This window comes from Anabrus simplex, chromosome 2, assembly GCF_040414725.1.
Source record: "Anabrus simplex isolate iqAnaSimp1 chromosome 2, ASM4041472v1, whole genome shotgun sequence".
Taxonomy (NCBI): Eukaryota; Metazoa; Arthropoda; class Insecta; order Orthoptera; family Tettigoniidae; genus Anabrus; species Anabrus simplex.
The window spans coordinates 637049906-637076930 of NC_090266.1; the positions used below are offsets into that span (position 1 = coordinate 637049906).

The 27025-nt window shown below is 41.1% G+C and overlaps 1 protein-coding gene and 1 long non-coding RNA gene across 7 annotated transcripts in view; one reads left to right on the forward strand and one right to left on the reverse strand.

The window, feature by feature from the left end:
* LOC136864298 (transformer-2 protein homolog beta) overlaps positions 1 to 27025 on the forward strand; it is a 290867-nt gene that overhangs the window by 249300 nt on the left and 14542 nt on the right. The gene's annotated exons all lie outside the window — the stretch shown is intronic.
* On the reverse strand, positions 13601 to 18531 carry LOC136862979 (uncharacterized). 2 transcript variants are annotated; one of them, XR_011017764.1, is made up of 2 exons: positions 18411 to 18531; positions 13601 to 14167 (listed from the first exon to the last, which is right to left on the reverse strand). It is a non-coding gene; the product is annotated as an uncharacterized lncRNA (long non-coding RNA). The 2 variants fall into 2 exon arrangements; XR_010859106.2 differs by lacking the exon at positions 18411 to 18531 and adding an exon at positions 14341 to 14476.

Below are 27025 nucleotides of genomic sequence, written 5' to 3' on the forward strand. Positions count from 1 at the left end.
TACGTTACTTATTGAATTTCTTACGCTGCCAAGATGTTGCAGCATTCATCCACTTAAATCTAAGTCTCTACGCTACGATACACATTGAAAGAATGGTTTAAGTTTTACATATCTTATTTATTACATACTTGTTTCAATGCAAAGGTCGAACATTATGCTATCCTCCCTAAAGAATTTTTAATAGAGAAAACTGCATGATCATCTGATTATCCTATCCATCTCTGGCGAGCATAGCCTTAATTTGTTAAATCTGTCTACTTCTATCCGAATGCACAATCAATCATTTTACTTCCTCTCTTAGCTTCTCTCCATATCAATATTTCAATTAACACATCCACATTTCTGGCGTAAGGAGAAATCGGAGAAATGTCGGTATCGGGTAAAAATACATGCAAGCGACGTTCATCTTGAATCTGCTGGTAATTGACACGTCCGGCCCCCACTATGCATTATATAAGAAATGCTATTTGAGTTAATCATTTTAAAAATGAACCTATTGAAATGTATTGCACTAAGTGCTTAAATCTTGACTGACCCAAAAATCAAGGACAGAATGTAATATACGGCAAATTATTGAAGTCCTATAACCAATTATTTAGCTGAACATTACTATAACTCAGCTCATAATTAATAAATTAAGAATTAGAAGTCCAAAGATGTCGAGCTCACCATCTTAGTTTTTTTTTCTTTCTTTTTTTTTTTTCTTTTTTTTTTTTTAAGAAATGATTAAATCGAAATAAAGTTAAAAATTAATAGATTGAAACAACTAAATTAAAATATGTTTGGGATAATTAAAACTTGTGTGGGTGCACCCTAGCAAAGAAAAATATTTACAATATGATACCTTACAAGCTAAAGTGTAGATTGAGGGTGGTTTCAAGATATTCAGGACGCATTTTAGGCCTAAAACCATATCTCATGAATTGGAATTCTCCTCTGTTGCCTATGAAGTTTTTGAGTTAATTACTGGCTCTTACTTAGAGCTCATATTAATCTGCTGACATATAGTTATTCCTATCTCTCACAACACATCAATAGATACCTATAAATATCAACCTGGGAGGATAGTTCCCTAATATTTCTATAAACAACTGATTTACAATTCTGAATATTCATGCTTTTTCCTCTTCTGCGTGAATATTGATAAGTCTTCTTCTAAATTAATGTAATTTTAATAAATGGTTCAACAAGTACCAGTAGGTTCCATATACTATTCTAAAATCTGAATCTTCTCATCATTTTTAATTGAACATACGTGTGACTTTATATATTCTAACGACTACTCTATTAGTTTCATCTGAAGTATACTAGCTAATGTGGTCTGCATTGTGCGAAGACTCGACCATAAGATACAATTTATACACGTACAGTCAGTCATCAGTGATAGAGTGTTGCCTAAGAAGTTACTACACGTCCTTTCGCTTGAGAATAGATTATAATTAGAAAACATCTGTGACATAGTGCATGTGTTTGGTTCATCCTCCTAACTGAGACTTCATTGGTACTACCAAGTATGCACGCTAACCAACAAGTGTCACTTCGATCATACTTGAACTTTCTTGTACTTGCTCGTAATAGAAATAGTACATATAAATGCTACATATTCATTTCCACTTAGTAAAAACTCAACTTGAAACCATTAAGTCCACTACTACATCACCGTGCTCATACTCGCGAAGAATCAATAACTACCACCATTCTAAATTATCACTCTCATATCAACTTCTCTTAAAATAATCATTATTATACTTCCAAACATATATCCCGTCTCCTTTACTAAATACGTATCCACTCCATTTAATCGTGGCATTTATTATTTTAATCACGGTTCATGGACATATTTCACGACATTATGACCTTAATTCCGTCATAACCTTAAATTATTGTAAACACATCTCTCTATTTGGCAAGCATATCCTACTGCTGGTTCCTAACTTGACATTCTTTGGTCATAACCAACGTACACACATACCTAAGTCTTTCTTTGACATAGTATACAATTCACTGTCACCTTAACGAACTCAGTATTTCACACTACATGGATCACATCTCGAACGTAGGCTTTCATCACTGATTGACTACCTATTTATGGATTTATCATTCATATACGAAGATTACCTAAACCACCTTTGATCTAATTCAATACACCACTTTCGTCGCTTCATTATTTCGCACGGAATAACTTAACAAATTGTATTATACCCACATATGAATATAAAACATCACTACATTAATTTAAAAACAAGACTTATCTGAATTCAGCAGCTCCAGTCATCGGCATATGTCCAGCTGACAGGACATAGGGACATGCCTCCTTTTACTTCCCTAGGTGAATGGGAAATACTGGCATAATTCTCCTCTGGGCTTAGTCATCTCTCGGCAGGCAACGTCATCCGACGGCACCCATTTGGGCAGTCTGGCCTATCGTCTTCTTAGAACATCTTGCTCATCTCTGGACTAGTTGGAATAGAATAGCAAACAGAATCAATTAGCATTGCCATCATGAACAGCTGTGATAATCTGCTTAACGCAAAAGATTGCTTCCTTTGAAAGAGTTGATCTACTTGACAAATAATAATCTTGGGGTAGTATAATTCTATGACTTGAAATGAACAGATTTTTCTCCTTCGTCTTTCCAGGAATTATTATAGGATTCCCACTTCTGTAGTTCTTTAACTTGGGTGATATCGAGTAATACGTCAGCAGAGACTGCCGTGACGTAAGCTTGTCGTAGTTTATGCTTGATTTTCCACGTATTTTAGAGTTCGTGGAACGAAATTAATAATCTTCTGCTTGATCTGCGACGCAGCTTCCAATAAATCTGCTCCTTGTTTCTACTGAAATTATCTCTTGTCGATACCTTCTTTAATTCTGACGTAGTTGCTTTCCGTCTTCGACTCTGATTTTGAAGTAGCAATTCAATCTAGTTTTCTTATTTTTTTTAAATTATTAGTAACAATCTTCACATTCGTTCTTTTTCACTGCCTTCTGGATCTAAATTCTTTTCTCTAGCGCCTGAGGTGAATACTTTTGCTTTCGCTCGCGGTATCAGCAGACATTTTGACGTTAATTATTCTCGGAGACCTGGACTCCATCTTTGTCCTTCTTGCGGACGGAACTTCTTATAACAGTGAAATGGCACAATATCCACGAGTGTATAATTTTTACAACACTAAGCACCCCATTTATACTTTGTTCCAAACTTCTTAGTATGTATATTCCTCGTATAATTATTAATTATTACTCACCTGTACCATACTAACATTTTTCATTTCATTACCACACTTCACTTTATAATTACAAATCCATAAGATTCTTACCGTTAAAATAACATGTTTTAGGATTCGACAAGAGTTGTTTATGCGTTAATATGGCTGATGATGACCCCTAGGTGGGTCGAAACTAGTTCCATGTAATTTAAAATATTGTAAATACATATTAGTATTGAATAGTTGGAAACCTTTACTGTGTTATTATTCGTATGTTGAACACCGCTGTCGGCAGCCCTGAAGATTAATTTCATTGATTTCCCATTTTCACAACAGGCAAATGCTGGTGCTGTACCTTTAAGGCCACGGCCGCCTTTTTCCCACTCTTAGCTCTTTCCTATCCCAGTGTCGCCATAAGACCTGTCTGTGTCGGTGCGATGTAAAGCAATTTAAAAAAAATACTTTTGCTATGAGAAAATGTAAAGAAAGCTTTTACTTACGGTAGCCTACAGTTCAAAACCCAATTCTCTTTCACCAGGTATTATTTCGCTTTCGGAGTGATCACATCCAGCAAAGCAGCTTTGTAGACCAACTACCACATTCCAAGAATTGAAATTTACAATTAACCATTGTCGTCGTCAATTTCTGACATTTGTGAAAGTTTTTAAAATTAATTGTTGTCTCCCACTTCTTCGGGCTAATGCCGGGATGGTACCTAACTTAAGGCCACGAACACTTCCTTTCCTCTTCCTTACCTGCCCCTTCCATTGCTCCCATCCCTCCACAAGGCCCCTGTTCAGCATAGCAAGTGTGAGGTACTGCTCCTCCTCCGCAATTGTATTTCCCCCGACCCAAAATCTCAAGCTCCAGGACACTGCCCTTGAGGCGATAAACCTGGTATCCCTTGCTGAGTCTGAGGGAAAAACCAACCCTGGAGGGTAAATAAAGAAAAGAAAAAAAATTGTCTATGCCGGTAAGATTAAGAAACAGACAAAATAAAATTGTCATACGTACATGACTTGATGACGGCATGATTAGGGACCTGTTCATCCGAATAATCAAGTTTGTTTTGCATAGCCCTACCGAACAGAGTGAAGTGATGAGTGGAAGGTGGGGCATGCACCATGGCATGGCAGGTCGCATGCTGCTAGTATTCAAGGTTAGTTTTACCTCTCTCCACCTCCTAGCTAATGCCGTTGCCCGCCAGGTTTTTGGCGTTCAAAATTGAAAATGGCCCGTGTGGTTTTCACGTTATTGTACAACTATGTAGGAATATTGTGTACTAAATTTCAACCAGATTAGAATTTTACACCAAAATCCATTCCCTTGTTAGCAGCGTTGCCAACCTCTGAGATGGTCAGGATCGTATAGTAACCCCAAGAAGATCGTATTTTTTCATGAGAGGATCTACGACTTTAAATAACCATTGAAATATTCACTATTTAAATCTCCTATAGGCGTGATAGCTCACTTACACAGCAGCTTGATTCTCAGGAAGCTAACTGGTTCGATTCTTGGTTAATAGTATGAAATTTCTGAAATTCAAATACCTCTGCTTCGGGCAGCACGTATAACTTTTCGTTCCGCGGATTACTTATGACACGATAGTTAGGTGTCCCACTGCCGCAACTCCACATTTAAACAGGTTAGGATGCACAATAAATGTCATTGTGCTAACGTGTGAGATACAGTATCAAGGGTACAAAAATAATTTTTATTTAGATTACTTAAGAATTGGGTAATTTGTAAAGTAGTAGTCAACATGAGATTTAAAGTCAATGAAGTGCCTTATCTCATGGCTGGATATAGTCATCGTCATCATGATCATTTCTGGGGAACCTGTAGGCACATTCACAGAAGGTTCTGAAGTACCGGTACATGAGCTTGCTGGTTTATTATGCAACTCTGCTTTAGTCATCCTCCTGAGCATGTTCTCGGACGATTTGAAATCTTTACACGTTCCACTGACTCAAACACACTGACTGCCCAGCAAGCATCCTTTCAGCGTAGAAGTAATTAGCTTATTCGTGGTTTTGAATTTAATGAGATTAATTTTGCTGAATATTCTTTCACAGTCAGCTTTCGAGTCAGGGAGTGACAAAACAGTGTGTACAAATTCTGGAAGTGCGGGAAATTCACATTCACCAAACGTTTTTCACCTCCTGTACCTTAGCCCAAAATTAATCTACTTCAGAGCAGGCTTAATATCATCATTGATGTTGACAAAGGATAATTTCCTCCAGTCATCGTCAATCTGCTGAAGGCATGATCCGCTGATTACAGTACAGGCGCGAGACTGTGAAGTAACTCGAAAGAAGAGAGTCCATTCTTGGTAAATTCCCTTTGAGAATCTCATTATTCGAAAAGCCTTTCCCGCTTTCTCCAACTTGTCATCTATTATAGAACATAACTGGCATGAATAAAAGAAGGAACAAAAATCTATGCATTTTAAAGGAAAAACTAGACAAAATTTACAATGTCGTAGGATCATACAATAGGCGTACGATCTGCGGGTTGGATCATACGACAGTACACAGCATCGAATTATCGTACATGTCTGATCCAGATCGTACGGTTGGCAACGTTGCTTGTTAGTAGCGCAATAGACACTCGCCTCCTATGCTCAAGTTTGCTTTATGGGATCTCAACATAGTTGGCTTTTATGATTTCTTAAATAACTGAGACATGTCATTGTCATTGGCATCTTGAAGAACCATTCTTATAGAAAATTTTGGCATTGCAATTATTATTTTTACCATTGGTTTTTTATTATTATTATTATTATTATTATTATTATTATTATTATTATTATTATTATTATAGAGCCTCCGTGGCTCAGACGGCAGCGTGTTGGCCTCTCACCGCTGGATACTGTGGTTCAAATCCCGTTCACTCCATGTGAGATTTGTGCTGGGCAAAGTGGAGGCAGGACAGGTTTTTCTCCGTGCACTCCGGTTTTCCCTGTCATCCTTCATTCCAGCAACACTCTCCATTCTCATTTCATAGCATTTATCAGTCATTAATAAATCACATCATACTAATAGCCTATATCTGCTTCATTCATTACAACCCTGACCCGCTCAATGACTGGAAAACAGGTTGTAGGTTTTCATTTTTTTTTATTATTATTATTATTATTTTACATGCATCTTCATTATACACTGTTATGCATTTCAGCATTCAGTCTGCAAGCCTCTGTGAATTTACTAAATGCCTCCACAATCCTCTTTCTGTAACTAGTTCTGGGGTCTTGTTTAGTTCCACACCTCTTATCTCTAAATCATTCGAAACTGAGTCTAATCGTAGTCGTCTTGTCTCCTTTAACTTCTCTCACCCTTCATGACAAAGTCCATTATTCTCCTAGATGACCTGTCCTCCTCCATTCGCCTAGCAAGGCCATTGCTGAAGCAGGTTTATGCATACCGCTTAGTTTCTGGACTTCGTCTCCTCATTCTGAGTAGCTTCCTGCCATTGTTCCCATCTCATACCTGCCAAGTATTCCGGTTTTTCCGTAAAATGTACGGATTTTGAGTGTGTTTTACAGTTGTACAGGTGAATATTCGCGCTTGGTTTCGTTTTCTGCGGTCAAATTGAATTTGTTTGACTTTCGATAGTAGCTGTTAATACGAGATGCACTGTTTGAAATTCGACCGATAAATGTATCGATAATCACATTGATTATCACCATGCTTTTGTCACCTGTTCGACCTTTACTGCTACTTCATTCACTTAGATGTTCCCTAACGGGTAGCAGGCTGTGATTTTGAAAAAAAAAAAAGAAATCTGTAAAAAGTAGCAGGCTGTGAATTTATGTATAACAACTTTAGTAACTGCAGCGTGCTTCGTAGCAGCTGTGAAGGGCTTCGTTTATACATGGGTGGGGCGGTAGTTCTGAAACTCTTCGAATTGTGTGATAAATTTCTAAGCGAATTGGTATTTTTAGTGGTGTTCGTAACGAGTTCAACTAAGAAACGATATCAGTCTTTTAGGGAGGCACATTCTGCTTAATTTCCTTGTTTTATATGATCACAAAAAGTGTTCGCAGTGTTAAGTGGAAACAGATGAGCACTCATCAAGATGTAACTTTGAGTAAGTACAGTATTTAAATTCAGGGGTGATCACAACATATATATTTGACTTGTATTAGTATTGTTTATAATCTCCCCCTTTGCCATCCTTTTTTTTTTTCATTATGTTTCAAGATTTTGCGACGCATGCGTGTGTTGTTAAAAAAATTCCACTTAGGATCTTCCGTATTTCTCTTTTTGAAAGTTGGCAGATATGCCATCTGTTTGTACCAGCAATCCTTCTCACTACTTAATGTTTATTACTTCTAACTTATCAGCACAGTCTGCTATTAAGACTATGTTGACGGTATAGGCAGTGCTGTAGTTGGAAAACAATTTTTGGTGGTACTTGCCAAAAATCAATTAAGGAGGTTCGAGATGGACTCGTAGTGGACTTCATTGAGCGGGTCACATTTTTGGCGCGCTGTTTCTTCAGCTGATCTTCCTGATATGAGCCAAGACTGCACATAATTTTCTGGATTAAATTTTTCCAGTGGTGGCCCAGCACTTCTTAGGATAATTAATGTTCCAGTTTGTTCTACTGACAGACTGTTCTGTCTGTCTGTCTCTCTCTCTCTCTCTCTCTCTCACTCACTCACTAATAGCACTAAATGCTCTTTCACATTCTGGTGTGGAAATTGGAATTGAATCAATTCTTTGTAGTAATTGTTCAAGGTCTAGGTTTCATGCTTGTGTCCGCATAATGACTGAACGTATTTTCGTCTTGAATTCGGAAAACCTCACATATATTAGAGATGCTCCTATCTCCTCGAGTTGTGTCAGTATCTTGCGGCCAATGCTTAGTTGCTACAAGAGCAAGATCTTTGAACAATACTTCAGTCGTCTGCTTCTTTTCATTTTCTGTGCTGCTTTGCTTGGTCTGAGAACCTATATGGGATGCATGGCTAGGATTGGCAACAAGTCTGTGTTTGAGATTTTCAGCAAGACTTCTGTAAAACTGGCCACTGTTTATTTGAACAACTTTATGGTTGTTGTGTAACTCAGTGTCTTTAAAGACTTTGTTTTTAGCTGCTTTAGTTTCATCCTCAGCATGAGAACCTGGAGAAGATGCCATGGACTCCATTGTCTGGATACTACGTTTTCTAGTCTTGTCAGCTTTGGTATCAGTCATGTCTCTCCATTGAAGAAGCAAAGATAAATCTGAGAGCTCAATTAGAGCATGGTATACAACTGCTAAATTTATAACAAATTCAGATTTAGTCAAAGTTTTGCAAAGGCCTGCATATTTAAACCTTTCTCTGGAATCCCTTTTTTTATCAGCAGCAGCGTCTGTGAAATGTTTGACAAGAGATCTATAGTTATTCCAAACAATTTCACAGTTCTAGCACTTGGAGTCAACCCATTTGATTGTAAATATTATCCCAACTTTATTTAGTTTTATGCCTAATCTGCTGCACATTCCCTAAGCTGAGCTTCATTTTTAGGCGACATGCTATAGACAGAACACAGTTTATCAAAGAAAAGATGAAAATGAATAAGACCGTCAATCTCATCTCTCGTGTCATGTACTGCTAGTTCCAGTCTGTGGTTAGCACAGTGCCAAACAATCAAGTGAGGAAACTTGTTCTGTAACCCCAAAGCAACTCCATTTCTCTTTCCTAACATTACCAAAGCTCCGTCACTTGCAAATCCAACAGTCATCTTTGAGGTAAGAATGAGAAAAACAGTAAGAAGTCAGAGTCTGCAAAATGGCATCCTTGATTGAACTGGATTTTGTGTCTTAAGTTCAATGAGATCCCCCAAAAAAATGAACTATAGTGTTTTCTGACATGCCACATCTCATACACAAGTACTGGTAAATTACTGCAAGTAGTGGAGTCTTCTACCATAACACTTGTTTTAATATTATTTTATATAAGGTGATTAGCTATTTTCTTCCTCATTTCTGTAGAGATATGATCAGTAATGTTGGTACAACTGAACTTAGAATGTAAGACTCTTCCCGTATCCAAACCATTAAGTTCCTGGACTTGAATGTCTATTGGAAAATCAGTGAATAGTCTTCCTAGCTGTGCCTCTTTATATGCTATCCTAAACAGTCTACTTCTAGTCTCACACTGATTAACTAACATTTTATCTACTCCTGTTTCTAAAGGTTTGCTCTCACCACTAGCCTTAACATGCTCTGCGCTTTTATGACTCATACATTTTTTATGTTCATAACTATTTTGCTGCATTTCTTTAGTGTTTCCAAAATAAGTACCTTCCCCACCAACCCACTCTTTAGCTGGTTTTAATCCTGAACCTTGCTGTGGTCCCAAACCATGCCTGCTAGCTTCAGCACAATAAGAACAACCAAGGGGTTTTTATTTATTTATTACTAGCCAGCTGTTTTCAGTTTTAAAGTAATTGTACCGAGACTCTGACCGGCATTCTGGATAATCTAGAATCACTGAACTTACTTGACCAGAAGGAATAATTGAATTACCTCTTACATTCTTAAGTTCCTCATCAGAAGCTTTGTCCTTTGAGATGATCGTTCTTTTCGAAGGGCCTGGTTGGTCACAGCTAGCACTGTTCTCTTCAACTTCCCTGTTATGTGGAGTTTCTAGTTTGCCACTATTTAACCAGTTAAGCAAACTCATTATTACTTTGAAATTATGATGTATGTACTTGTACACGCGACGCGCACACACTTCACACAAACAGTACCTAACGAAACAGACTCAATTCAAACAATGGCACAGCGTGGCACTGAAATCACACAACCAAGCATTTACTGCCAAAAGAAACAAAGCTGACAATGTAGCAAACAGCTGAACCTGTATTATACATCTGGCCATTGTTGAAGAAGTGTTTCTCAAAGAGAACAATATTTGCTTCTATTTTAGTTCCGACTTGTGCCACGAGATAACTCTGAACAAGTAAATAATCATTTCCAATTTTTCTTTCTGAAATCCATTCGACAATTTACAGTTGTACTATTTTTTACGGATTTAGAAAAGAAGTTTAACAGGTACGCTTATAAGAGGTTGGATTTTAGTGGGTATGCCGTATCGGCCCAACTACAGCACTGGGTATAGCCCAAGGTGCTTACTACCCTATTTACTCTTGTAAACTACCTCTGTTCGTTATATTTAGATGCAAGACATTACTGATGAACATCACACTCTCGACTGGTATCATGGCCAGACTTCGCTAAGGCTGTGACACTGAAACTTGACAACACTGTACTCCTACTCCTTGGAGTCTTACTTTTAACATATGGGAAGTTAATCTTCAATTATGTTTTCTCACATAAAACGTTGTTGGAAAAGCAGTTTTCGTTGGAAACATGTCAGACTCGTTCACTAAATGGTCAGCATACTATCCTTCGGTTCAGAGGGTCCCAGGTTTGATTCCCGGCTGGGTCGGGGATTTTAACCTTAATTGGTTAATTCCAATGGCTCGGGGGCTGGGTGTGTGTGCCGTATTCAACATTAGAAATCATCCAAGATAGGGCCCTCATCTTCACAGACATGCAGGCCGTCTACTAGAAAAAGACCTGCGCCAGGCCTCTCCAGAGGCCATACGCCATTATTATTATTATTATTATTATTATTATTATTATTATTATTATTATTATTATTATTGGAAACATATAAAATAAGGTGAAAATTAAAATAAATATGCCAAGGTAAATATGAGAATAAACAAACATACGGCTGCAACTAGAAAAAACAATATAATCCTATGCCCATCAAAGAAAAATTTTAACGTTGGGAATCTACTTACAGCATAATCACTCCAGGGTCACCAGTTTTCTTTTCTTGCCAGAACTCTTAACCATAGCATCAGCATCATTAACATGTTTAGTATAGTTGTTGATTAAAATTATTGCAAAATAGGGCAAAGATAGGCAGAAAAGTTCATAAAGATGTTTTTCACAAAATGAGCAGCACTCCCTTGTATCACTTACACTTTGCCTTACAAGCTGAATTAATACACACTTCTGATTCTTACTCTGAAGGAATGCAACTTCATATTCCTCAGAGGTTAAAATCGGTATGATCTTATATACACTTCTGCACACATTTAAGAGCAATTTTGAGGGGACCGATAACCCACCTATGTTTAAGCTACTAAACATGTATTTTCCACTGTTTCATTTGATATGTTCGAGGTACAGCATGTGCAATTAAGTTTACTTGCTAGCTTAAAAGCTACATAACCTGAAGTGTAAATGACAGGAAATATGTTATCAAAGTGTACTTCTATTTCACTTAACTAGCACACTGGAAAATTCACTGCATATATCTCTTTCATCAGTTATGTTCATTGAATTGGAATCTAATTCAAACATGTCCCTGCTTAAGGATATTTCTTTATATTTTGCAGACCTTAATCCTAGCAAACACTGCAATCTTATCTTCTTCTCAGCTTCAAAAACTTGTAAAACAGATACATTATAACTGGCACCACACAACTGTCCATGAGAACTAAATCTCTTCTAAAGTTTATCGGTTTGAAACTTTCCTGGCAACATATACTCGACTTGAGGTAGATCTAAACAAAAGCTTATCAACTCAATCATGGCACTTGTTTGTATGAGAGCCCTGAAATTGTCTGCTGAAAGGCGACCGTATTGCAAGGTCATATTAAAGCATGTCCTCGACCAATTCACAAATTCTTCAAGAAACTGTAGTCTGATATGTCTTGATGTGAATGGAGAAGCATCCACTTCTCTCTTTCTGCTTCCAAATGAACTTGCTCTTAATGCTCATAACTGTCCACCATCTATTAATCAAGTTAAGAAAATGTTCTACTTCAGACACTGCTGTAATTGCCTCGTTACAAAAAATATTACAAGCAAGGCCACGCTCTGCCTGTCTGTGACTGATGGAAACACTGACTTGTAATTAAGTGTAGTGGCACACTTTAATAACTTGTTGGACTCTAACTTGTACAATTCTCTCAACACTGAAAACTGGGCTTTGAAAACTGAACAACCATGACCAATGACAGGATGAAATTTGGAATAAAAAAAGGTTTTAGCTTCACACAGTTTTAACCAATTATTTCTGACAGATTCAAGGAGATGAACAGTATCAAATAAAAAAATAAAAGAATCACACTTTGGGTTGGGCATCTTATAATTTAAACTTCCACGTAGAAGAGAAAACGTGTTGTGATTTATCCGATTATTATCAGAAATAATGCTAAGCACCGTAAAACTGCAATTTTGTGGACAGTACTTGAAGAGCTTTTTTGTCAAGTAAGCTAAGTCATCACCTGTTAATTTTTTTTACTGGCACCAGTGCAAGTACAGCAGAAACACTCCCAAAAAGAAGAACTGATCATAAAGGCCTGAATGGTTCTAAGCTAACTTTCCTGTCTGATTCTGAGCATGGCCATGCATCACAACACCTGACTTAAACTGGCAATATGAGTTCACATAAATTTCATCCAAAAGGAGATTTACATATTGCTGCTATCTTACAGAAAGACCACATGCTATACTCTTGCAAAAACTGTCATTATCTTGATCAGGTGACACATGTAATGAATTTGCTATGCGTTCGAGATGTTTAGAATGAGGAAGGAATATAATGTTTTGATTGCAAATAGCAGCATAACAAGAAGATATATATGTAGTAAATTAGGAATCAAAACTGGAAAAGATGGCAGGAATATAACTTGTTGGACACACACAGGAGTTGAAACTGATGGCTTAAACGGTATTCTGTCTATAGCATGTCGCCTAAAAATGAAGCTCAGCTTAGGGAATGTGCAGCAGATCTAGGCATAAAACTAAATAAAGTTGGGAAAATATTTACAATCAAATGGGTTGACTCCAAGTGCTAGAACTGTGAAAACTGTTTGGAATAAAAAAATAAAAACACTGCTACCGAGCTTGATAGCTGCAGTCGCTTAAGTGCGGCCAGTATCCAGTATTCGGGAGATAGTGGGTTCGAACCCCACTGTCAACAGCCCCGAAGATGGTTTTCCGTGGTTTCCCATTTTCACACCAGACCATAGCTGCTTCCTTCCCACTCCTAGCCCTTTCCTTTCCCATTGTTGCCGTAAGACCTACCTGTATCGGTGCAACTTAAAACAACTTGTAAAAAAAAAAAACTGACTGCTTGCTTGGAGTCTGGAAATTTTTCATCTAAGTGAAATTCAATAAAAGTCTCAAGATCTGACAGGTGGCCTTTGATATGGTTAACTATTTTCTTGTAATTCACCTGAGGTTCCAGCTCATTATTTGCATGGCATACACAATAATTGTTCAGAATGTCTCCGATTTGGGACCACTTCTGTAACTTTCCCTTTAATAAGGGATCACCCTTACCTACATTTCTCCCTTTCACAAACACTGATAGCTCCAACAACATTGACACTTTTATTGCTACCTCAACTTTTGGTACATCATTGATTGACAGTGTGTAAAATACAAATTCATTGTCACCACTTTCTGTTAACCATCTGTTTCCTAAACAGTCAGCAAGGAGGGTTTTACAATCTTAAGCCTACAAAATCTACAATTTTGTCTTGCTCAGCAAATTTTTGAAATTCTTCCTCCTCTCTTTTGCGAATTTCTTTATGCCTGTCATCGAGAGTTTTTTCTTGTGGATGGACTGGGTTTGGTTGAATAGGGAAGGTTTGGGAAAATCCTAGGGAGTGCACCAGACTTTTAATGTAGGCCTGTATTTTCTCCTTATTTTCCTTTCACCATTGCGATTAATTCACGTCTCAGATATTTCCACATCTTCAGAAGCAAAGTGTTTTGCACAGACTAGATGAAGTAGGATTCCAGGTGTGTGTGCGGATATATTTCAACCACGAAGCTTTCACTGCATCATCCTTAGGAAATCTGAACACTGAAATGTATCCTCCTTGATTAGAATCGTAGTTGCTGGAGCACGAAGAAACACAGCAATGCCTTGGCATCTGAAATTAAGTCTAGCTTTAGTTGTGGTTGTCATACTTGTACAACGTAAAATAAAATAACACACTCGTGCTGCACTTTTAAACCACTGCAATTTGAAAAATATAAACACTGAATGGCTCTAGAAATGATATGGATTGTCACTATTATGCATACTGCAACATAAAAAACTCACCTTTGCCATAAATTAATGTTGTTTCAGGATACCAAATAGCTTGTGGGTTAATTTTTTAAACTATAACACACAAAATATCTTTTAGTATACTCTGAATTTAAAACAGTGCCATCAGGTTAATTCACGCACAACACAAAATATGATACACCACGTTAGACTTGTTTACAAATTACGAACACAAAAGTCATAGGCTGGTTGGACAAGAAAATTGTGTGACTGGATATGATCCATGTGGCTGTGAAGACCTGGCGCACTGCTCCAAAAGCAGGCCTTACTTGTGCTGGGTGGCAGCTCGTTGATGCTCTAAAGTGAGAACTCGGAGCTAATAAAACCGATCTTGCTGCGTTTCCAAGTGGTCTAACATCAGTCTTGCACCCTTTGGACGTGTCAGTGAAAAAGTCATTTGAAGACCAGTTGCGTTGAAAGTATTCCAATTAGATGGCTACTGCAAACCATGAATACCGACATATGCCCGATGGTAACATGAAGCGCCCGGTGCTCCAGCTTATCGGTCAGTAGATCATTCGGGCATGGGATAACATATCAGGAGTGATAGTCTCCAAGAGTTTCATAAAAAATGGGATTTCCAATCCACTTGATGGCACTGAAGATCATGCTATATGGACTGGTGGAAATGACAATGATACAGTGTGTGACATGGACGTAGACAAACGTGAAAATAGCCCCTCTGCTAGTGATTCATAAGCAGTAGGGTTTTTAATGACGTGGTGTTTTACGATTATAGGTATTCTTTTCTCCCAAGTTTTTTAAATGTAAACAGTCTAGCCCCTCTGCAAGTAAACAATCTCCTACACACACATGAAGAGTGCCCAATGAAATTGTAAGTTTATTTGCAGGAAGGCCCTTTAACTTTCTAACAATCAGATCAGGGATGGAAGTAAATAATGCTGGATCATCTTTATTGATTATTGCCTTCGTCCATAAAGCTGAAAAGTCTCCTGTTTGCTCCAGACTTCTTTCATAAGCGATGAACATAAGAAGTCTGTCCAAGTGGTCACTTCTTACTAATCCTTTGCAATCGCTTAAGTGCGGCCAGTATCCAGTATTCAGGAGATGGTGGGTTCGAACCCCACTATCGACAGCCCTGAAGAAGGTTTTCCGTTGTTGCCCATTTTCACAACAAGCAAATGCTGGGGCTGTACCTTAAGGCTACGGCTGCTTCCTTCCAACTCCTCGCCCTTTCCTGTCCCATCGTCACCATAAGACCTACCTGTGTTGGTGCGATGTAAAGCAGATTGATTATATCTAAAAATAAAATACCTCAATCAAAAGATGAATGGTGATTCATTACCATAAATAACACATGTTAGCGATTAATTTCAAAATACTCCAATAAAAACCTGAATATACCCACAAACAAAAAACTCAAGTATCCTCATACAAAGTCCAACTAAAATGAGCAGTATGGATATTGTTATGAATATGATGTAGGTCTCCAAGCCTGTTGCAGGTAAAGATTTTGTTTTGTTAATCCAAATCATCCTAGATTGCTCTGAATTCCAGTTAACCCAAACCCGGTTAATCAAGAGTGTAGTGCATTCTGTTTTAATCATGTAGCTTTCTTCTTGTTACTGTGTTGCTTGATTACTTCAGCTAGAAGTGCTCAATCTACTCGCATACAACTTATCCTGGCTAATATGATTTCACTCTTATTTTACAATAGCCATATTGATCCATTACTTAGATCGTTATATAATAGACATCTCTTTAGGACTATTTCATTTTTTAGTTTCTCTGGAGGTACACTAGAAAATTCCCAGTGCAGAAAACATTATGGCAGGTTGAATTCTCTGCAACAAAATTGTCACTTGCGTGTTTTACATTACTTACAGGAAATATTGTGTGTCCCAACCTCCCATCCTACATAAGTGTAGAATGTAAGTAGAAGGTTGTACCATACTAGCTCCTTAATAGTTCTGGTTGCCTTCACTGACACTTTTAGCTAGGTAACTTGTAGCCAATTTGCTCACATAGGTAGACAATATGTTACTTATGAATAGCAATAACTGGTTGTTAAAGGGTAAAAGTGTTTGAAAATCTATCGCGAAGTTCAGTGAATATAGGAAGGTACAATATTAAGAGAATTAATCCACCTTAGGATATTGCACCCTTGCTTGCCGATCGTCAACACTAACTCTAGCTCTTATGCATGTAGATTCTTCTGTCTCAGGTCTTCCAGATTCTTGGGTTACTTGTTGACTAGATCGGCGGGTGGCATTAGGAAATCTAATAATTACTCGAAATAAAATTCAAGAAGTGGACTTAGATGGATATGTTGTCTCAAAAATGACTGACGTTTTACTAGATATGAAGCATCAAAACAATTAAAGTTGGCATTGACGAAACAGATGACTTTTTTTTTACATAAACGTACGTTAAGATGAATACTTCAAAATAATATTTATTTTTAATTTTAATTGACGTAACTTGCCATTGCTAGAAATGAAAATCAATAAAAAATTGGAAAAGGAAAAATCGTAAAATCTTGATCCGTGAAGATTGTTTCCGAGACCGAATGTACCCTTATTCGAACCAAAACAACCTCTGGTAATACTTGAATCGGTTAATCTATAAATCACTGAATTTACATAACAAGTTAACTTGCTCCTTGCCAAGGCATGGTGCTCTAAAAATCCATGTTAGCAATTCTGATATCTCAATAAAATAAAGTGATCGCACCATGTTGTCACAACCAAACAACAACAAACTGAAGTTACTTTAATAATTATCTAAATTACATCAAGAAATATTGTTTCACTGAACCACAATATTTATTAATAAAAGAGTTTTAATTTACATTTAAGTTAGCACATAAAATAGGTTTCAAGTTATGTTTGTTTTCAATAAATAATCTTGAATGCATGCACTAATAAGCACAGATATCTGAAATTAATCTGTATTCTCCCTGAATAATAATTTAATTTATTTACTCCGGTCATTAATGAATAGTGTCAATGAAAGAAACAAAATGAAAAAAGTAACGTTGATAACTGGTGTTATAATAGAAAAATGATTATTTGGTTTGGTAAACACTGCCATCATCACGATCCTTGGAGAAAGTACTACCCGATAACTGTGATCAAAATTCTTATAAACAAAAACAATAATGTCTTGAGCTGTTACCTTCAATAATCAACACCAATAAAAAGTAGCTAAAGCACTGTCATCGCAGATTGATCTGATTTTGTTGTAATCTCCAATGAAATTTAACTGAAGCACTATCATTGCAAACTGCTCTGACTTTCTAACTTAAGTAAATGACAATCATTGAAATTAAAATACACACTGACCTTCGCAGACTGAACAAAATATCTAAATTAAATTAACTAGTGATCTCTCCATTGAGCGGATGTTGATTGCTATTGCAAGGTACGAAAATAATGACATGTTAAAAATATTGCTGTCTCGTTACGTCCTTTTAACCCTAAGTTATACCATTATTCACAACAGTTATCCCGTGCGGTCATTTACCCTCAGCTACCCTCAGCCATAAATATGTACAACAAACTATCCTAATTATCACGGCACTCACCAAATACTGACAAACCTAAATCGCAAAATAATCCCTGCCAACTAAGTATCACAAGACATCCCAGAAATTTGTGGCGTACGAGTTATCGTCGAAGTCCTGTTGTGAGCCGTTTAAAATGAACAAACTGATTTCTGAGACTTCCATTCCAAAACTAAAATAACCGTTACGGGATACAAACGACGTCCATGTTCATTTATCTACGAAGTTTACGAAAATACTATGCCAATGCTATTCTTAAAAACCCAATAACTTTGTGTAAAGTGCACTGTTTGGAGCCGTCTAACACATCACCTTCCATTATCGGTACAATCTGACCTCGCTCGCTGTCCAGAGACATGATAAGCCTGTTTTATTTTCACTCACCGGCAGGAGCAATTCGTACACCACGAGATTAATTTAAAACAAGCCAGATTTAATATTCACTTGAAATGAGATCGTTCCCATTTTACGTCTTATATTACTCCATTATCTAAGCTCATGTAATGTTCTATGCACTAAACTTCACTTTTGTTATTACCTCGAACCAAAAACGGTTTCACGTCCAATCCAAACAACTTCAAACATGGCACCTCATGGCCTTCCCAGGAGCATCATCTCGCATATCCTGGATAAATAACACACAATCCACGGGGCGTTTCAACTCATCTCGGACATGTTAATGGTTCGTTCTTGGCAGTGTGATCTCTACTTGATCCCAAATCAAATTGTAGACAGAATTACATGAACTATATTTCAAACATCATCTTTTGAATATCCTGACTTGTTTCAACTTTTCCATCTCTCCCATTTAAAACGAATGAACTACTGGGGTAAATCTTAATGAATTTCAAACCTCTTAATATCACATAAAACGACACCATACTCCATTGCCTCTGCCAAGGATCACGGGCATTGGCCGACGTTACGAACCACTGCAAAAGAATAAAGTCCCGCGAAGTTTAAAATTGTCGTGGCATCGGACGGTAAACTTACACTTTCTCAGTTCCTCCTCTAATCTCGGGGCTTACGGCAAGAAATAAAGGTAATTTATTAGCTTTAACGTATTTTTGTTCATCTAGGCCAATCAATCATGAGAACAGTCGCCCCTTCGGGGCCACACTCCCTTCAAGAGGCGCTTTTCTATCGCCGCGGCGCATACTGTCCGCACGGCAAGAAAGAAAAGTATAGCCATATCAAACCAACAACCAACAGTTGGCAGCAGTGCTATTCTACTCACCTCTACTTACCTCAGCGCTACTAGTGGAATCACTTCGCGTGCGCCACAGTGTTGTCTCGTGTTACTAACATTGCGGAGTGGACTCTATAGTCTTGCCCCCGACACCTCCAATAATCCAATTTAAAAAACTTATCTGCAACTCTGGGATTTAAAACACTGTGCAAACTTCTCCCCACTGACCACATGAAAAACATCTTTGTGCCACACAGCACTTAATATTTACACAAAAGCAAAGAAAAACAAGGTATCGGCCTGAAACTTTGGCCCTTATTTACACAGAACGTAACGATGCAGAATACACTTCGTGTCACCCACCTGGATTTTTGCTGAACAATGGCATGTCGTCAGACATTGCCGTCCGCCTAGGGCTTAACGCATCATGTTGACACATTTATTCTTGGAGATTCTTAATTAACATTATTTCTTACATTCTACACACTGAAAATGTTAATACTTAATAACTGTATGTAAAACTTCAATGTTATTTCACACGTTTCTTCTCTGAGGTTCCTACATTTATAGGATATCTATATAAAAGACTATACACTTATAACATATAATCATCATCAATTCACTTATTATTCAGATTTTAATATTGACGCCATCTAACAAAATTAACAAGCAAAAGTTATATACTGTAATTCGCGTGCTGAGATATGCCGCTGATATTACACTGTTTTCCCTGGGTCAAAAACACGACGAATTTACATTCACTCGAATATGGGTATTTCATATTTCACCCCACCACTTCGTACCATACTTCTTCTAGGCAGGTATTCATTCTTACCATGACCAATCTTGAGTACTTAACAAACTCCGCTCATAAAATAAGGGACCAAGACGAAACGCAGGTCTTAAATCCCGAACTGACAATGAGAGAATACTTTACTCTCTGTCGGCAATCAGTATCTGCCTGCGTTTTGACGCGGAAAAATGGTATAAATGTTGCATCACATTAGACAACTGTTATCCCATGGGTCTCATATTTGTTGTTGATATTCATAATGTTCAGAAAAATTGGGGGACACGAGTTTCCTGATTCTGTAATTTTAATGTATCCTTAACAGGTCTTAAATGCTAAAACGTGGGTTGAAAAACCCACCATGACGACCCAATCTTATAGCGTCCTCCGTTCTAAAATTTTCTTTCTAACTTTGACCTGAAGAGAATTGTTAATTTGGTATTTCCTTATAATTTATCTGACATTCCACTTTACCAACTGAAGTTTTAATTACAGCCTAAATAGTCATTGTGATTTGGATATTAACCACGAATGCTCTCGAATCTTTCCGAAATTCTCCCCGTAGGATCTCGCAGATTTGGATTAATTTCCTGCCCAAAGAGATTGCAATCCAGCCTCAAACATCTCGCCTTGTAGACATGAAATATGAAGACATAGGGCGTTCATCAAGTAATGGTGCAAGAATGGATGCACTGTGTCTATCGACTTAGCTCTCGGTCAGCTTTGCGAACTTCCGAAAACTGAAAAACCGTACGGAAATTAAAAATAAACCGTATTCTTTATCCTATAACCATACAATACTAATATTCACCCAAATACACTAAAAGTCAATAGAATGCGTGCAATAATAGCAAGTAGCAATAATATCAAATAGGAATACTTAACTGAAACGTATTACTAGAAGTAAGAAAACGCAACATATACACTTTGCCCTTTCTTCACATGTTGTATCAGGACGCTGCCACTTCCTGTGCTGTCTATGTTCCCCCACGACTGCTGTGCTTTTGTTTCCTTCTGGGTGTTTTAACGGAATTTTTTAATTTTTTGGGTGTTGAAGGACCTGCTTTATTTTTGGAATTAGAAGTTAACCGCATATTGACTTAATATTAAAAATAAACGCCGAAGAAGATAATTAGTAGTTAATACATAGTAAGCTAACCAACAATAAAATGAAGCACTGCACTCTCACACAAAAGAATTTGTAAGTACATCACGATATTATTCATACGTTTGTGGAAATAAAATTATCCATAAGATTTACAACTAGACGCTGCACTGTTACATATTGGATGTAACACCACACTTCACACTGGTTAAGAAACAATTGATGGAGTTCGGTGTGGGCTGATTCAACAGTTTGACTGTGGGCAAATATAAAACTACGAGTATATGTTGTTTTTCAGTTTTTAACATGTCTGTTTATGACACAGAAAGTGAATACATAATATTTTCTTGGTTGCTTTTGTTTTGACTTGTTATTTTCAGGGTGTATGTAGACTTAGATGTCCGACTGTGTACATAAAATTATAAAGGAGGACTCCTCCCGTGTCGAGAACATTTAAGATGGTAAGCAGCACTTGTCTGCATAATACTTAACAGAGATTTACAGACCTTCATCCGGACTCTTGCCATGGCTCACCTAGCTGGCATATGTGTTTAGCCGATCATCATCGTTTCAACAGACATCATAGTTTCATTATACATCATTCTTCCTTCCATCCTTTTTATTAGTGGAATTTACACTGTATCTGCAAGAAAGACACGGAAGGCGTCTCGAAACCTTAAAATGCACACACGCTCCGCGATAAGTCTGTTACTACGATTCGCGCCCGCACTTTTCCTGAAATTCCCTGTAAGTACAGCGTTCGATTGCCTACAATCGTCTGATACAAGCTGCGTTTACCACCTCGTCCTCAAGGTAAATATTGACGAGGACCACGTCTCACCGTGTACTCGCTAGCTTAACTGAGTCTAGGGGTTGTGATTCCAAAATATTTGTCGCATGTTGTCGAGGAAAATAAATAAGACCTAACCTGGTAGCGTCCTATTTCTAAAACGTATTAGCTAACCACTAAAACTACACATTTACACACACACACACACACACACGATTGCCGAGCTCGCAACTTACACAAGTACAGTGGAGACACACTTATACGGTTTTCTCTCTCTCTCTCTCTCTCTCTCTCTCTCTCTCTCTCTCTCTCTCTCTCTCTCTCTCTCTCTCTCTCTCTCTCTCTCTCTCTCTCTCTCTCTCTCTCTCTCTCTCTCTCTCTCTCTCTCTCTCTCTCTCTCTCTCTCTCTCTCTCTCTCTCTCTCTCTCTCTCTCTCTCTCTCTCTCTCTCTCTCTCTCGTTGTTTATCTATAGTGACACCTACAGTCTTCGATTACTTACACTACACTCACTCAGCCGCTCAGTCACACTTGGCGTCGTCACAGTCCGCAGTCCACACCCGTCAGTCTCGCATTTCGGGATAGTATCCGCTGTCGGCTCAGTCCGTAGAACTCCACTTGCAGCTCTATGTCGACACCCAGTGTTGTTTTGCACGCTGCAGAGGGCAAGGCCACGTCCTCTTCCAGCAGCTGCTCCAGGACACACACACACACGACAGGCACACAGAAATGAGTCCTCGGCTCCAGCAGACTTGACACCTCAGCCCAGGCTGTCACACGCTGGCTGCATGCACTCTTCGTTAACTCAGAGTTCACACCTTACTACACCAGCTGAACTACATCAACTAACTGAACCTAGTTTTTTGCTTTTTTCGCCGCGTTGCGATCGACTCTAATCTACATCGCCTCCGACATACTATTACTTCTAAGAAGGAGATAGCTGGGAGAATTGGGAGTGTGATACTACAACAGTATCTGCCTGTCCCCATGCCCAGCATGCTACCAGGCAAGATGTAGTGATGAGCATCAATAGCGGTGTAATCGGGTAATAAGGGTTAGGACAAAATCATATAGGCTGAAATTGAAAGATGCCTACTCGTACAACCTGACATTTTGTAAATAGCTCATGCAAGGATGTCGGTCTGGAAAAGTCCAGGTAATTGCGTTAGTTGAGGATACCATGCACAAGTCATAAGCCTAATTATCGCCAGCCAGTTATTCAGGGGATCAGTCCTTCTGGGCTCAGCCGTGACTAGCGCGGGCCTTGCCGGTTGCTGAGCCATGCGGCAAGAGCCACTAGGACCTGCCGCACCGCTTGATCACCTTCAGGTCCCCCGTACCCAGTGGCCGAGCCCGCCTAGGCGGGGGCGTCCTGGATGGAGGTGGTACATGACGCCGGGGCTCCTTCCTCTGCCCGTGCCATGGCCCAGTAAACAGGGCAACTACGATAGGAGGCCAAGTGGGGTTGGCCCACACCGGCGCCTCCTGAAGTGCAGCACAGGCCGTGTTGTGATGATCACCCCCACAACGGTTGCACCTTACTGGGAGTCCACACCTACCCTGACTGTGGCCTCACCTCAAACAGCGGAAACAATGCAAGAGCTGCTGAGTGGGACGTACAGATCTCAGCTGATTGCCGCTACACGCTTAGGTCCTCTCCTGATTGGCTCCCCGGTCGACTGCTGTCCTGGGCTGCGGCTGGGTGGCTCCCTCCTGGTGGGCTGGCGTCGTCTTCCTCCTAGTCCATGGGGCGGCGTCTGCTTCCTGGCGGTGGTGGTAGTCTCTACTTGGCAAGGGAAGTGGCCTCGTCCTCGTCCGTGGGGTAGCGAGTGAACCCGCTGCAGGGCCGGCTTCTCTCCTTGCTGGCTGACGACGGCAGCGTCGGTCGTTACTGACACCTGGTTGCGTTCCCTGTCCTGCGGAGCGCGCATTCATGTTTGCGTTGTAAACTAGGCGCTAGCAGGCCAGGCATGGATAGCAGCCTCTGAACGCCTGGGGGCGACCGCCTCCGTGCCGCCTCCTGCCGTCTGGGTCCCTCATCTGCGCCCAGGTGGTGGACCTTCCCTGGATGGCCCTGGCAGGTGGTGCACGATTCTGGTTGGCGGTCTTGTCGGTTTGCGTGCACTTCGTGAAGTACGGCATTTCAACTTGGCTCGCGACGCTCGGGAGCGCCGGGTTGAGTGGCTCAGGCGGTTGATGCTCTGGCCTTCTGGCCCCAACTTGGCAGTTTCGATCCTGGCTCAGTTCGGTGATATTTAAAGGTGCTGAAATACGTCACCCCCGTGTCAGTAGATTTACTTGCACGTAAAAGAACTGCGGGACAAAATTCCGGCACCTCGGCGTCTCCGAAAACCGTATAAGTAGTTAGTGGGACGTAAAGCCAATAACATTATTATTATTATTATTATTATTATTATTATTATTATTATTATTATTAGGACGCTCGGGAGCGTCGCTATCCTCGTCGGTCCTCGACTTCGGGGGAGCCAAGAAGCGTGGATCCGTGCCCACCTGCTTGTGCTTCTGCCTTCTGTCAGTCTGCGTCTCAGCAGTAGTCGTCCCCTTTGACGTGTGGGTGGCTGTTGTCTGCCGTCATCTCGCCTCGTCCCCCAACCTTGCAGTCGGGAGGGCGCCCGAGAGAGTACCGCCTCAACCAACTCCTCCCGCGGCGGGGCAACCATCGTCTCAAGGGTGCTGAGGATTGTCACGATCTCCTAAGCCTTATCCGTGCCCTGTTAGTGATACACACAGATTGCCTCTAGTGCCGGCTCAGTGTAGTCCGTTCTGACAGCAAGGTAGCAGTGTAGTCAACGAGTTCCTTCACGATGGGCTTCCTGCTCCTACCACTCCTTGGATGTCGTCTTCCATCGTTGGTGGTAATACCTGTGACAATTATGCCTGAAACGAGAGAATTAGCACTGAAAAATGCTTCCTGACAATGCTCTTGTGTGCTCTGGAAAATGCACACACTCACACAAATGTTCCTCCTTCCTGTTTGCACTGACAAGTACAAGTTGCCTGCCTATACCGTACTTGAGAAGTACAGTAAGCCTGGCGAGGAAAGTGACTCAGCGGGAAGCACATATGCCCGATCGTTGTGAACTCGTCCTCACTGAACCTCAGTTTTTTCGGGGGAGGGGGCGAAGTCCGCTCCCCCCGCGTGGCAATTGACTCATTCTACATTGCCTCCTACATTTTATTATGAAAAGAGAGAGCAGGGAGGATTGGGAATGGTACTACAGGAGTACCTGCCTGTTTGCACATCGGTCGCGTTACCAGGTAAGATTTGTGTTGGTAAGGTCAGGAAAAAACCACATAGGCGGAAAAGAAAGAGCCTGCATGTAAAACCTGACAAATTTTGATAGCACGTGCAAAGGATGTTGTTTCTGGATAGGTCCAGGTGTTCGTGTTAGTTCAGAAAAAGGTATCATACACCAGCCATGAACCACAATCTCGCCATTCCAGCTATCAGGGTATCAGCCGTCTGGGCATTGCCGTGACTAGAGCGGGCCTTGCCGGTTGTGGAGTCATGCGTCAAGTACCACTAGGGTCCGCCGCACAGCGCCACCTCCTTGGGGTCCCTCGTACCCTGTCTCCGATCCCGGAGAATGAGTCCAAGCCCGCCGGGGCGGGGGCCTCCTGGATGGGGGTGGGTCATGGCGCCGAGCCTCCTTCCTCTCTACCAGCACCATGGCCCGAAACACAGGGCAACTGCGATGAGAGGCCGGGTGCCCCCGCCCCGCGCAGTTGACGCCTCTTTATGTGCTGCGCAGGCCGTGTAGTGGTGATCACCCCCACAACGATTGCACCTCACTGAGAGCCCATACCTCTGCTGCCGGTGGCCCCAACTCAGGCAGCGGAAACACTGCACGAGCTGCCGAAGGGGGGCGTTTCGGTCTCACTTGATTGCCGCTTCCCGCTGAGGTCCTCTCCTGATTGGCTCCTCAGTTGGCTGCTATCCTGGGAGCAGTCCTGGGTTGCGACTGGGCGGCCTCTCCTGGTGGGCCGGTGTCGTCGTCTTCTACCTGGCCCAGGGGCGGCGTCGTATTCCCGGTGGTGGGGGGTCTTCTCGGCAGGGAAGCAGGCCTCGTCCTGGTGGCCCAGCTGTAGAGACAGCGTCTTCCTCCTCCTGGCTGACGGGGGTGGCGTCGTATGTGCTGACACCCGACTGCGTTCCCTGTCCTGTGGGGCGCACATCGATGTCTGCACCTCGACTGACACGCTGGCTGGCCGGGCCTGGATAGCAGCCTTCAAACGCCAGGAAGCGTCTACTGCCATTCGCCGTCTCGAGCGTCTTTCTAGATTCCGCCCTGGTGGTAGGCCGTTCCTGATAGTCCGTGGTCTGCGTCCACCTCGCCGAGATGGTCCTTGGAGGAGCGGTCTGCGTTCACTTCGAAGTGCCGAGCCGCTCGGCCTGGTCGCGCAGTCGCGGCACCAGGGGGCGGCATGCTCCACCTCCGTGGTGGCGTCGTTGGTCTCCGGCGTGAATGGGAGGATTAAGTCGATATTAACCGCCTTATTCCTCGTCCATCGGTCCTTCCTGGCCGTCTGGGTGGCAATTGAGCTGGTCTCCGTCTGGGGCCTCCTTCTGAAGGTGCCGGCTTTCGTTCCTGGCACGCCGTCCCTCCCTGGTAGTCGGACGACCTGAAACAGACTAGAGAGCTCGTTGTCAACGTCGCGCATCCGCTCCTGGTCGTGATGCCTGATGATGCCTCGTGGTAGGAAGCTCCCCACGGACATGGTCGTCGAGATCTTCTTGCCTCCGTGGTGAGGGCTCCGAATTATGTCCAGGACTAGGCCCCATTCAGAAGGTACTGGGCGCCCCGACCTGTAGTAGATGAGCAGCGCCTCGCACTCCGGCACCGTGTAGCCCTTGGAGAAGAAGCCGTTAGGGGGTTCACACCCGTTCACCTAGATCTCCGGCGTGTCCTGTTCCGGCACTGGTGGCGGTGTCTCCGCTTCCGTGCTGTCTTCCGTCGCTGGTGTTGGTCGCATGAAGAGGTCTCGTAGTAAGCGCCCACACTCGAACGCATCTTCTTGGGGCGTCATCGTCTCCATCTTTCTGCCCTGGCCGTTGTCCGCCGTAGTCATCCTGAAAGAGAAAACGAGCATTGAGAAGTGCTACAGCTCAGACAAAGCTCTTTCGAAAGTGTACCAACAAGTACAGCTGCCTGACTAGTACTCCAGTGATCCTCGTAGGTCGCGCCTGACTTAAATACCTGGGCCCACGCCATCTGGATGCTTCCAGAAGGGACACGCCTCCCGGAACCTTCCCGAAGGC